We start from the raw sequence: 14,219 nt of genomic DNA, 5'->3' as shown, positions 1-14,219 counted from the left end.
CAAAAAAACGTGCAGTTTTATGAATGTTTAATAATTGGTATTGTTACAACCATTATAGTTCAACCCAATCTCAGGGAAATACGTGACAGTGTCACGTCATTTAATCTATTCATTCGTGATCTGGGACACCTAATTTCAATTTCTTCGTGCCAAAAAGCACAAATTTCTAACAATATGACAACTTTTCGCCACCCGTTTCTACTTTCACCTTTGATTCTGAGAAATTGTGACAATTCACGGATGTATTTAATGCAGGTGCGCTGCTCTGTAGGCAAACCGCGACGGAAAAAAGGTAGCTGCTTCATCTCTTCTTTTTAGAATGAGTTGAAATTTGTGAAATGAAATTACGTGTCCAAGATCATGAATGAATAGATTAAATGACGTGATGTGACAGTGTCACGTATTTCCGTGAGACTGGGTTGTATAGATACTGATCGGCAGAACCAATAGATCCCACGCCCTAGAGATGAGGGCTCTCCCTTTCTCCTCAAGGTTCCTTCCTCCTCCCATGCTGATTTCTGGCTTTGAGTGTTTCCTTGCCCTTCTGTAATGTGTAAAGCCCTTTGAAACACGGTAACTATGATTAAGGACCATACACATATATCGGATTTTGACTTTGAAAGTTTAAAAAGGCTGAGAAAGTGCGAGTGAGAGAGCCAGGAGAGGACCAGGATAGATTGGGTTGGCTCTCCTTGAGTTTCCACCCTCTCTGGATCACGGGGGTAGGGCTCTGTGGAGGCCTAGGGAACATGGATGGTTTATGGCACGCCGCCATTTAAGCTTCCCATCAGGCACACAGCAAGGAAGAGAGAAAGGAAGGGAGACAGATAGAGAGACAGAACGAGAGACCGGACAAGAGAGAGGGAGAGTACAAAAAAGCTCGAAAGGAAAATGAGTTGTAAAGCACAGTTGGGCGTAAACAGTGAAGGGTAGAATAAACTCTAACAAAGTCTATTCTGTCTGCACCAGTCTTTTAGCTGAAAGATTTGCTGTTTTTTGGCATTGGTACAAAGAGGCCAACTAAATCTTTGCGCTATGTAAAGTTATGTAAGCTCATGTTTGTGTGCCACTGTTTCCAAAGATGTCGGTCCATCTGAGCTGCCTACATTCCTGTGGGGGGAATGTAGGCTTGACATCTGTGTAGAGGTAATGCATTAGTAAAGGTTTTTTGAGTCAGAAATTAAATGAGTCAAAAGGACGGAGATTTGATTCCCCAGCGAAGGGCCGTGCCGGTATCAGCCGGTTTCTTGTCCTTGGTCCAGGAGGAGAGATCTAGCGGGCTGTCCAAATACATCACACTTTGTGTCTGACGTTGTGTCTGTGCAGACATCATTAGAGGCACTGTCTACCGTCCTATCAGGGAATCATGTTGGCTCCATAAAGGGACAGGCTTTTTACCATTTGGTTTAACCTCTCATCCATAAGCATGTCTTGATTTATACTGCCCTTGTTAAAAAAATCGCTCAGCTCAACCTACACTGCCGATTTTGTGGGAATGATAAAAGCACCTACACTTATATTCACGTTAATAACTGTCGAAAAAGTTAATTGATGACCACCGCAAAGAATATGGTGGTCGTAATAAATTACGGGGCAGGTCAAATAGGCTTGGATAAATGAATACATCGCTATCTTCATCTTTTTTCTATTCCTCTTTTTTGAAATTTGTGTAATGAAAGGTAGCCCCTCCCTCCCCCCTCCCCCCTCCCCCCCCCCCCCTCCCTCCATCCCTCCCTCCCTCCCTCAACCCGACGGCTCTCTCAGGGACTCAAAGTGAATTGGAAGATGTTTTGATTAGAAAGGATAAGGACAGACCGTCTGACCTCTAACTGAGAGAGAGGCAGCGAGAGATCGAGAGTGGAGGGTGGGTGGGGAGGGGGAGGGAGAGAGAATAGGGTGCTGCCGAGAATGGTAGGAGATGAGGAAGATAGAGAGGAAGAGTGGCAGTGGTAAGGGATTGAGGAAAGATGAGTGTCTTGCAGTGGTATCTTGTGGAGTGGAGCAGTACTTTATACAATATCAATCAAAGTAATGGGCCTCTTCTGAGGTTTTTTGTTTGTTATCTGGACTAGAAACGTCCTGTTGGGTTTGACACGATAATTTTATCACATTGGCAACAAAGTGGAGATCCACAGCAAAGCTGCGTCAATTGATACTTTTATCGATATAGTACATTTATTATGAATCTTTTTTATTTATTTATTTTATTTCATTATGCTCATGTATGGAAAGGGCAGTGGGGATGGACAGGGAAGGGGACCCTGGGTCCTTTCCCCGGGAACCTGTGGCCCCTAGAAGACATCTGGCTCTATGTGGTTAGCACACTAGCGAGTTCAGCTAACGAGCCGCCCCTAAAACCAACAGCCAAAGACACACAGCTTCATTAGCGTAACACTCCTAATGATTTTGTCAATGTGGAAACAAATCTCACACATTAAATATAAACCAACAGAGTTAAAGCACCGGAGCTGTGGTGTTTGTGGTTGGTTGGGTCTATCGGCTTGCTTTCAGTTGGGTCCTCACTTCATGGTTGTCTCCGGTGCAGCGTCGGAGTCGGCATGAAAGGTATTGACTTCTTGTCGGGGCTCCTGAAAGTTTAGTGGTTTAGGAGGGAAACAGCATCAACCCAGCTGGTGTCGCTACATCTCTATTCCGGTGGAGAACAGCCTGAGGGATATCCTGCCACACTGAGTGAATACTAACTAAACTATGGAGCGTATGCCTAGGCTTTGTTTTTCTCCACATGTTTGATTGTGCAGTTGTTTAGTGTTGTATCATGATGGGTGGAGTGCAGACATTTTGTGCTTAAGTATCAAGTATTGAGATCGAGGGGAATTCAAATGTGCGGAAAACGCAAGAAAATAAATGTGAATGTCGAAAAATTCTGTTTGGTATGTGAGGGTATTTAGACATATGAGTGTAAAGGGTGCATCAGCTACCAACGTCGATTTAGTCCATTCCCTTTGTAGGGTGACTCACGCACCATCTTGTGGTGACTTGATATTCCCTGCGTGGCTGCCATGGTTTGATGTATACCAGCCCTGACTGTGACATGTCCTCTGGTACTAGAGGAGACGTCATTGGGTTTTTCCTCAAGGTTTTCATATGACTGATGTATATATTTGTTCAATTTGTAACCTTGCATGTTAGACCTTAAGGGCAAATTTCGTTTTGAACGTTTTCTTTTCTGGATCTCAAAATGAAAGATGAATACAATGATGAGACTAAGAGATGGCAAAGATTGGGTAATTACCAAAACAGACAATTGGATATGAAGTCCAATAACACTTCTTGTGTGTGGCCGAACAATGCTGTAATGTGCAATGGCGGTAGCCATGCAGCTCTGGACTGCTGCCGTTCAGCTTGGAGAAGAAAGGGGTTGCGTGAGATAAGGGCCACTTATGTCTCGGTGTGCTTGAAAGCGATAGAGGCAGATAGGGAACAGAGATGGATGGTTGGAAGGATGCAGCGGGGAGTGTGGGGGGGGGGACAGGAAGTGGAATTACATCAACTGATGGAAGGAGTTTAAGGTTTTGAGAGGTAGTGTTGTGCAATTGCTATGCCTTAAGGACATAAAGGCACTGGGTTCAATCTCCATTTCCACATCCTATCCTGTGGTTTAAATAACCTAAACCAGGGATTTAAAAAAGGAATAACACAACCATGTAAAGTACTTGTTATTGAATGTCATTCCCATTTGCATTTACATAAGGGGATTTTGCTGACGCTTATCGAAAGTTCACAAATGTGTGAACTTTCATTCACACATTCACACACCAATGGCGGAGCCAACCACGCAGGGCGACAGCCAGCTCATCAGGGGCAGTCAGGGTTGGGCGTCTTGCTCAGGGACACCTCGACACCTCAAGCCGAGGATTGAACTAGCAACCTTCCGGTTACCAGTCAACCCGCCCTCTGCCACCCATTTCAACATTTGAATCCTTAAATGTGCTAGGACTCACGAATATATGCCTGTTCCCCTGGATCTGGACTCTGGCTGGGGCTGGGGGTCTAGCTGGGGCTGGGGGTCTACTATGGCAGCTTGGGGGCTTCACACACCCATAGGGAGGACATTATCAAGAGGTCGGCATAAAGGGTTAGAATGATTGCTGCATGCAAGGCGCCGTGGCCTCAGCCATTACTCCGTGAGAAGATACCGGACAGATTGAGTAACTGTTTGGGTGTATTGTGTGTACTGAGGTGTGTGTTTGTATGTCTGAGGCTTTGAGTGTCTATTATGCTGCCATTTTCTGCTCCTGTATCTCACCCTGGAGAAATCTTTTATCATAGCGAGATATCTCTCCTGTCTGTCAGAAACACACACACACACACACACACACACACACACACACACACACACACACACACACACACACACACACACACACACACACACACACACCACACACACACACACACACACACAGTCATCTCGGTTCCATTTGCATAAACTGGGGCTTTTAGCGATGCCCTTGTACCCCTTCAATGACAGCACACACACACACACACACACACACACACACACACACACACACACACACACACACACATACACATACACAGACACAAACACACATAGGCTCTTGCACACACCAGCTTCATACGTTTTCCTGATATTGATTTATCGTTAAAGCATTGCCCATAATGACCTTGCTCTCTTCATCCACATTGTCTCAAAACCCTCAGACGCAACCTCCCCCCATGAGTGCCCACCGGCCTTCGATCCCAGAGGAACCCCCTGTTGATTGGCTGCTCGTTGATTATTGTTAATCCTCATGTAAAGGGGCATGGCCGACAATGACCAGAAAAACGCTGTGCATGTACCTAGTTATGAATGTATCATTTAGAATTGATACACTATTGGCCATCATGTTCTAGAGCTTGTATCAAAGTTAAATTTAATCGATCCATGCTCTTGTTTTGGAGATAAAAGAACAAGAAACCACCAAATAAATGTAACTCATCTGTCTTCACCTGCATCCTTGAAAGGAACAAAGAGAGGGAGGAAGGGAGAGAGAAAGAGGGGAGTGTGAACACAAAAATGTCAAGCCTGATACGGAAAATCTGCCTCCCTTTTGAGTGTGTGTGTGTGTGTGTGTGTGTGTGTGTGTGTGTGTGTGTGTGTGTGTGTGTGTGTTTATAAGTTTGTGTGAGTGTGCGTCTGTTGGTGTGTGTGTGTGTTTATGAGTGTATGTGTATGTGTGTGTGTGTGTGTGTGTGTGTGTTGTGGTGTGTGTGTGTGTGTGTGTGTGTGTGTGTGTGTGTGTGTGTGTGTGTGAGGATGAGTGCTGAATGAACTGAGGACAGAATGGGAGGGATCGGGAGTGTTGAGTAAATCAGTTTAATTAAAGAGCAGCGATGCGTGATATTACATTAGCAGCCTATGGTGTAAAGGATACGATTACGCAGCCCGAGAAGTTAGAACGCTTGAAGATAGCGAGCGAGAGAGATAGAGATCAGTAGGAATGAAGGGGAGAGAGAGAGAGAGGGCTAGGACAAGGGGAAGGATTCTTTGAAATGGTGGCTGAAGAGGACTGCGGTAGATACAGAGAGGGAAAAGGTGGGAAATCCCTGTGTCAGGGTGTCAGGGTATTTTCCAGGGTCAAACAGGGTGTCTGTGTGTTGTGATTGTGTTGCCGCAGTTCCCAGTGAAATTCCTTCCTGTATTGACAAAGCAGTTTTGCAGGAGGTTTTCTTGTTTGTGTGTGTGTGTGTGTGTGTGTGTGTGTGTGTGTGTGTGTGTGTGTGTGTGTGTGTGTGTGTGTGTGTGTGTGTGTGTGTGTGTGTGTGTGTGTGTGTGTGTGTGTGTGTGCGTGTGCGTACGTGTGTGTGTGTGCCAGTGTGTGTGTATTTGTTTGTGTGTGTATGTGTGTGTTTTATTGTGTGATTCTGAAAGCCTGTCTTTAAACCATCTCTAATTAGTCGTTTCCCTTCAGAATCTGCTGACGCAACTACTGGGGAAGTCTAGGTCATGTACAGACACACACACACACACACACACACACACACACACACACACACACACACACACACACACAACACCACACACACACACACAACACACACACACACACACACACACACACACACACACACACACACACACACCGTGTTCTCCCTCCCACCTCTCCCTCTCTATAACACTTTCAACACTTTCTTTACTTTTTATTGCAAACTATAAGCAGCCTAAAATCCCCAAAAAGGTTTTCAGTCAGACTCCTTCCTACTCATTCGTACTCACACGCTTGGTTTTAAACCCTTATCCCCCAAATGTACGAGGATGATTAAGAATAAAAACAATTGGGATATTAATGTTTCAAGACTGGAGATGAAAATCTAAACAGGTCAGAATGTTACAGGAAGTTAAAGCGTACCGTTGGGCGGTGGCACTTCCTACTCCCTGCGTTCATTCCCACTGAAGCCACTTCAGCGTAGCTTGAATAATTGAACGGCGCGATAACGTTGAGGCCTGAGTGACACACAAGGTCGCTGCGTGACAGAGGACGAGGCGGACAGAGAGATGGGACGGCGTTAGAGTGATGGACTCCTCCATCGCCTTTACATTCAATATTTATAGCCTCTTGTATCATGTTGGTCATATAATATAATGAGACACGTGTAATTAACTGATGGACACAAGAATGCAGGGAGAGGCATCGGTATCCATTTTAACTCTGCTTTACTAGCCGGTACTAACTTAAATTACAATCAAAGGGTGCGATGGAGCGCCACCTAATGCATTAGAATAACAAAGCATCCGATGCATCACTTGCATGCATCAAATACGGATTCTTTTTTACCTTCTACAAATTTGAACCGAAACTTTACATTTTGTCCAAACATTAACCTGACACTGTGTTGACCTTAACTCGTTGTGCGTCGCCTTTTATGCAAAGTGACTCACAGTGGAGGCCGAGAACAAGCAAAGCACAGCATCGACATTACAAACTGCATTTGTAGTTTGTGCTGAACAAGAATGTTAAGCTATTGGCTACAAGCATCAGAGCAGACGGTCGTTTCAAAAAGTATTTAGTAGGAGCTGGTTAATCCAAAATGATTTTACGTATATAGCTATACAATCAACTCCTAGTTCGTAGGGTGACCATAAAACCAACCAAAGACAAAATAACGAACAAAACACTGGAGTCCTGAAGACACGGTACCTCCTTCCCATCCACGCCTCGCTGTACTCCTACGAATGGTGGCGGTTCTTTTATGCGACACCTCTCTTCATGGGAGTGGAAGCAGCACCTCCCCGGGGCTACAAAGCCCTCTTTGATCCCCCGCATGTTGAAGCGTTGTGTTTCTCAATCGCTTTGTACTTTTTGACGTGCGCATTCAGTATGTCCATGCTGGGACTCCCCAAGAACACCTCGCGTACATGAAAGAACAGAGAATACTGCCTATATTTAGACGGTCAAAACAGCAATACATTTTGCCTTTATCACATAGCGCTCTGTAGTGCTTTACAGATCGTTCTTAGTGCCGTCCAACTGGGGTCATTTCTCCTTTTATGTCTTATCACACCGTGGCAAGACTTATAATAACCGACGATAGCGAGTTCAGTGTCAAGTTAGAGGGAGAGAGTATCGTGAGCCATTAGAGAAGGGGGAGAGCGAGATGGGGATCAGGGAGGAATAATAGACACAGAGAGAGTGAAGAAGAGAGAGAGAGAGGGAGCTAGAGAGGCCGTGTGCCATCATTGGGGCTGATCAGTATTTCGCTCCATGTCCCACTGCTGTAGCACCCTACCACCAAAGAGAGAGGGGGGAGAGAGGAAGAGAGAGAGAGAGAGAGAGAGAGAGAGAGAGAGAGAGAGGAGAGAGAGAGAGAGAGAGAGAGAGGAGTAGAGAGAGTAGAAGAGAGAGGAGATAGCGAGAGAGAGCGGGAAGGATCAAGAGAGGAGGGGAGAAGAGACAAGGAGAGGAAGATAAAGGAGTGAAGTAAAAATATCTATATATATGTTGGGGGGGAGAGAGTAAGCTTTGCAGAAATGGCAGGAGGCCGCAAGAGGTTAAACACTTTCTTTTCATTCTCTCTCTCTCCCTCTCCCTCAGTGTCTACTGCTCTGCATCACACACACACACATGTTCAATCCTCTCTCTTCTTCTCTCCCTCATCTCTCCTCTCTCTCTCTCTCTCTCTCTCTCTCACTTAACCACACACCACATGCCTGGCCCTCTGTGGGACTGGCTGTCCCTCGTCCGATCGGTGACATTTACACTGAATGTCATCGGGCTGCATGTTTTTAGGGCTACCGCTCCCCCCCCCACACCCCTTCCTAACTCCCCCCCCCCTCCTCTTTTCTCTGGCTCTGTCTGATGCATTCTTTTGTTTATCATGTTATTGTTTATCCCTTATGTGTTCATTCTTACATCCACTTTTTGCCATTTTTTATCCTTTATGTTGTTTAACTCCATAATTCACGGCATCTTTTCTACTCTCTCCCCCCTCCTCCCCCAGACGGGGCGGGCCTGACAGACAGAGACACAGTCGCTGATATCACAGCGCACCCGCCGGGAAACAAAACACGTGTCAACGACGTAACACAATGACACAAGTCTGACAAGCACAAACACACATACACACACACACACACTCATATGCACAAACATGCATGCATGCACTCCCACACACACACACATACACACACACACATACACACGCACATGCCCAAGCCGTAGTATTCGTTGTCTCTCAGCTGGAGATGAATCACCGAAAAGGTGCGGCGGAGGCGTGTCCTTGCGACGAGTCACGCCGGGTTTACTCTGAAACGGACCCGCGTTGGCGGAGGGACATCGGTGCATCCATTCATCATGTCGCGGCCTTGAATGGCTGTTGGGGGTGGGGGCGGGGGGTGGGGACGGGAGGGGTGGTGCGGGATCGTCCCGATTATAAATGCCGAACCCAAATTGATTTGTCCTCTCTTTTTTTTATATTGGACACGTTTTGGAGCCAGTAAAAGACAGAGAGAGCGAGAGAAAGACAGAGAGCGAGAGAGAGCGAGAGAGAGCGAGAGAAAGAGAGCGAGAGAGAGAGAGCGAGAGAGCAAGAGAGCGAGAGAGAGAGAGCAAGAGAGAGCAAGAGAGAGCGAGAGAGAGAGCGAGACAGACAGACAGACAGACAGACAGACAGACAGACAGACAGACAGACAGACAGATAGACAGACAGACAGACAGACAGACAGACAGACAGACAGACAGAAACAGACACAGAGAGAGGACGGGATGGAGAAAAATGTATCAAGAGTGTGAAAGAGAGAGAGAATAGTTTTATTTAATTATGCATCAGATTATTTAAGGACGTTAAGTTTCGTCAAGTCATTGTCACAATCCACACACACACATAAGCTAACGGATGCAGTACACTGGTGCAATGTATAAGGAAATACTGGTGTGTGTGTGTGTGCGTGCGCGTGTGCGTGTGTGTGTGTGTGTGTGTGTGTGTGTGTGTGTGTGTGTGTGTGTGTGTGTGTGTGTGTGTGTGTGTGTGTGTGTGTGTGTGTGTGTGTTGGTGTGTGCTCGGAGAACGCTGCCCACCCTGCCAGGTTCAAAGGTTGCAGAGGTGAATGCACAGAAGTCACCGAGCCTCATCCATCTCTGTCAGCACCTCAGCCAAATACACACTCTCTCACACACACACACACACACACACACACACACACATGCACTTACAGAAGGGTTTGCATGCCAACACACACACAAACACACACGCCTACACACACACACACACACACGCCTACACACTTTGGCAACAGATAATTAAGAATACACATGCATGCATGCTCCTGTTCTCACAACATCTGGGGTCCGGTTGTGCTCTGTTTTTAACATTTCTCCAAGGATTAACACACTGTCATGGCAACTGACCTAACCTGGCAAGCATGTGTGTGCACAATGGCGTGTGTTTGACACACATACACACACAATCATACAGAAGTATTGCAGTTAGATCGAGATAATTATTCCAAAATACTACATTATCATTCAACCAATCCATACATGTGTGTACGCTTTGGTTTAATGAAAATGTAATATTATGGAATAATTATCTTGATCTGACTGCAATACTGCTGTATGATTTTGTGTATGATAGTATAACAGTCCTATAACAGGATATTCCTAATAATTTGGTAGTGTATGTGACACTATAGAAATTATGCAAAGATTCATGAAGAGTGTAATGGAGAGGTGTGGGAAACGACAAAGTGAGTGAGTGTGCAGAATGTGGAAAGACTCAGGGGATGTAACGCAATGCAAAACTAAGAGACGAGGATGGAGAGCAGAGAGGATGGAGGTATATTTGTGTGTGCATGTTTGCGTGCATGCACACATCGACTGATTATCATAGCCTAATTTTTTGTAACTTTTGCATGGTTTAGACACTTGAAAATATACAATTGGCTTCAGGGTTTCACACAGTTGTCTACAGGCTGATTGGCTATACAAACAAATTAACGTTTCACAACATGACCACAATGTGCGTGTCGGTTCTTGTCAGCAACTGCATCCAATTGGACACAAAATATAGGCTACTATTTGCCCACACGCTTAAAGATAGACTAATATTGTCGATATTATACATCTATGAAATCAAACAGTGACCTAGAGCTCAGTTCAGTCTGATGAAGTAAAGTAGGAGATTTACAGTAGAAGACAGAAGAAGCGAAGACATTTTAAAATTTTAAGAACATGTCTACCATGCGTTTCAGAGTGTAGGAAAAATGTAAACCAGTGCGACTGGCATTAAGTGACAGCTGCTGTTGACATCGTTTGAATTTGACTTAGTAGAACATGTTCTAGACTTACAGAAAATGATTTGTTATTGTCCACTGCAATAACACAAAGTGGTTATGAAACATAACATAACAAATTGTACACAGAAGAACGCCAGCCCCACAAAGAAACTTGGTAAAACGTTTAGATTATTCCTTCCTGAAGCCAAGCAGTGCTGTGGTATCAGTCATTCAGCACCCCCATCCTCCCAATGGAATACCCCGCTGTTACAAACACACAATCTTCTTCCGGTACATCGTCTTACAGCTTCCTTTACATATTTTTAAAATAGGCTTTTTTGCCTTTGAAGAAAGACAGGATAGTTGGTTGGGTGTGAGAGGGAGAGAGAGGGAGAAGGAGAGGGAGAGAGGGAGAGAGAGAGCGATGTGAAGGCGATGTGTTAAGAACGCTTAGCCCCCTGTTTTCTTTGTCACGTGAACACAGGTTCTGTCCAAATATGGAACCTCCTTGCAAATTCATTAATCTTCTACATATAACTTCAAAAAACCCAAACTCGCATTTAAGTATCTCCTCTGATATGGACTGAATACTAGGGTGCCCTCTTTCTCCCCTATTCTGATACCCAAGTTTAAAATTATACCTTTTAACATTTTCAAAAGATACGCAGGCTTATAGAAACTAGATATTGCTTCATAACTCTCTTTTTCTCTGTGTTTAATCATTCTATCTCTTTCTCTGTCACACGCAAACGCACACACACACACACCCTGCCCCTCTTTCCCTCACTTGCTGTGTTCTCTCGTCAACACACAACTATTTTTACTTAATCCTCAACCTACCTCTCTTTTTGACCTCTGGAAGAGTGTGTGTGTGTGTGTGTGTGTGTGTGTGTGTGTGTGTGTGTGTGTGTGTGTGTGTGTGTGTGTGTGTGTGTGTGTGTGTGTGTGTGTGTGTGTGTGTGTGTGTGTGTGTGTGTGTGTGTGTGTGTGTACTTTGTGTAAATTGTAAACTGGGTGTCTCGTCTCCTGTAGTTATCCGAAGGGCTTCTATGAAGTCCAACGTTTGCCAGTTGTTCCAAGTGCCACAGGTTCAGCGAAAATCTAGCGAGAACCATCCATTTTTAGCAAAAGCATTTAGTGTGCCGTCTAATCAGGGGCGGGCAACCTCTCTCTGGAGTTTAAGTTAAAGACACACACACCTTAAACATTGAAGCTCAATTAAAGGCTATACCACAATGACTTCACTTCCACATTCTCATGGATACCGCTTAGTTTGCATCTGAACAGCGAATATGAACAGCAATATATTGTAAAATATTGGAAGTCTCTTCAGATATGGCCATCTTCTAAATTACTAAATAGTTAATATATACTGCATAGAGTGTCCGTTGCATTACCACCTACTTTGGGAATATTCTCAGAGGACATTTAATTTTATCGAGATCTGGGAGAAGAATTATTGGCATTTGGTCGCGTAGTTGTACTGAAACACTGTGGTTATTCATCACGTATTTTTCACGTGATGCACCTCATTGTGCTATCTAAATCTGTCTCCTACTTAAGATTATGGCGGGTCTCCAAGAGGCTCTCAGGATAGATCGCAGGCAGGGTGTCATTTAAATCTTCTAAGGGTCGTATATGTCATGAATCATCTCATCGGGGCGGTATGAAACACAGTTGATTATGTCGAGAATATGGTAACATTTGCTCCTCATAGGTATGGTTGTTTGAAATACAAACTATGCACATTTGCAGCAATGTGGTTGTTTATCTATCAATAATGATATGAGCGTTAAAGTTTTGTCTGGGAACCCCTCGTGCTAACTAGTAAGCTTAGCTTCACGGTAGTCCTGTCTAATTAAGAGCTTTTAAAAAGCAAAATACTACTGTTTATTAGTAAACTGAAGTCCCTGAATAATTGCATAATTGCAAATCTCATAGAATATCAGAATACCTACAAAGTACATGGAGCTTAAGCATTGCGCCTACTTTGAGAAAGAGACCTTATTACTAATAATAAGGGCAGAAGAAAAAAGGGCTTCCAACCCCTTAATACAATGTTAGCGGACAATATGATTTACATTCTTGGCTAAATGTCCTATATATATATTCATTTTGTGTAGTTTAAGGTTAGCTGAACTCACACTTTCAAGTGAAGCCCCCCTTCAAGGAGAAATGAATCATTGAAGTGTTTCATTTGGAACAGTAGATTACCCTACGAGATCACCGGAAAATCTCAAATACTCAACGTAATCCATTTTACGTGCCTATTTTGATTAATTGAAACTGACCACACTATTTTATCCAAAGCCACATGCAGTGACAACAGAATGATATTGCCTCCAGGTAGCATGCACCACAGTGGGGGGATTCAGCCCAGCACCTTTCAGCTGGGAGTTTAACTCCCTTGCCCCAACACCATCGCTGCCCCCATCTCTACCAAATAAATGAAATCAAATCGGAAGTTGGCAACTGCAACTGTATACCATAATCAAAAGTAACCCACATTCACGTTACACCGTGCAATTAAACATTGCCGTGAATTGCGACTGCTATCGACATAAAATCAACCCATAACAAAAATAGATAATTATATGAACATAATGTAATTCTATGAATTCTATGAATCCATCACTATGGATGCAATAAGAATACTGTGAGTGATTTAGCCTATTGCAGGTCGAAGTAACATAGGTTTGCTGCTGCAGACGTTGAAATGGCTGAAATAAAATGCTGCAAGTCTTCCACCAATCAGAGATGTTCAGCGCTGCAAGCCCCTCCCCCTTTGTCCTACCTAAGTCCTGCATCCCGAGCAGGGACGTTATTGCGGGTAAAATCCTGACTTAATTTAGACCCTGTTTCCTGCAGTGGAAATAGTTCCTCGTTCCGGGGTAAAGTACCTGTGGTTGAAACACGGCTTCTGAGGCAATTATCGGAAGCCACAAAAATGCAAAGAACATTGGGTCAAATCAAGCTTGAGACCCATCCCTCCCCTCTCTTGCTGTGCTTTCCATCATTGGCCCACCAATACCCCAAGCCAATCGAATTTGTGATTTGTGAGTGCGAAAACTGAGAATGCTAAACTGAGAATGCTAATGGTGATTAAAGAAGGAGATTCCCCTTATAGAGAAGTGAGATGACAGAAAGAGAGAGAGAGAGAGAACAGGCGGGGCATTCACCATCGAGAGCGAGGGATAGAGCCCTCCATAAAAATGAGAGGGAAGAAGTGATCAAACGGCCAAGAGGGCGACAGCTCGTTCTCTGAAGACCTGGCCCCTCCCTCCTTTACGTCCTACGAGTCCGAGTGTGCTGGTGGGTTTGCCAATGATTGATGGGGCCCAGTAACATGGTCATTACCATAGCGTCTCTCCCTGCTCTCCTCCACATTATTCACTGTCGGGCTGGGCCACGCGCAACCACTCTTGTAATTTTACTCCACTTACCCAAGCGTCAACGCAAATTGTCGTGTGGTATGAGAAATAGA

The 14,219-nt window shown here is 44.6% G+C and overlaps 1 protein-coding gene across 1 annotated transcript in view; it reads left to right on the top strand.

Moving 5' to 3' along the window:
• Window positions 1–14,219, top strand: part of LOC130370450 (fibroblast growth factor 11-like) — a 68,920-nt gene that overhangs the window by 16,024 nt on the left and 38,677 nt on the right. The gene's annotated exons all lie outside the window — the stretch shown is intronic.

This window comes from Gadus chalcogrammus, chromosome 17 (genome assembly GCF_026213295.1).
Source record: "Gadus chalcogrammus isolate NIFS_2021 chromosome 17, NIFS_Gcha_1.0, whole genome shotgun sequence".
NCBI lineage: Eukaryota > Metazoa > Chordata > Actinopteri > Gadiformes > Gadidae > Gadus > Gadus chalcogrammus.
Note: the sequence above shows the minus strand (reverse complement) of the source record. Positions and strands in the feature narration are given on the sequence as shown.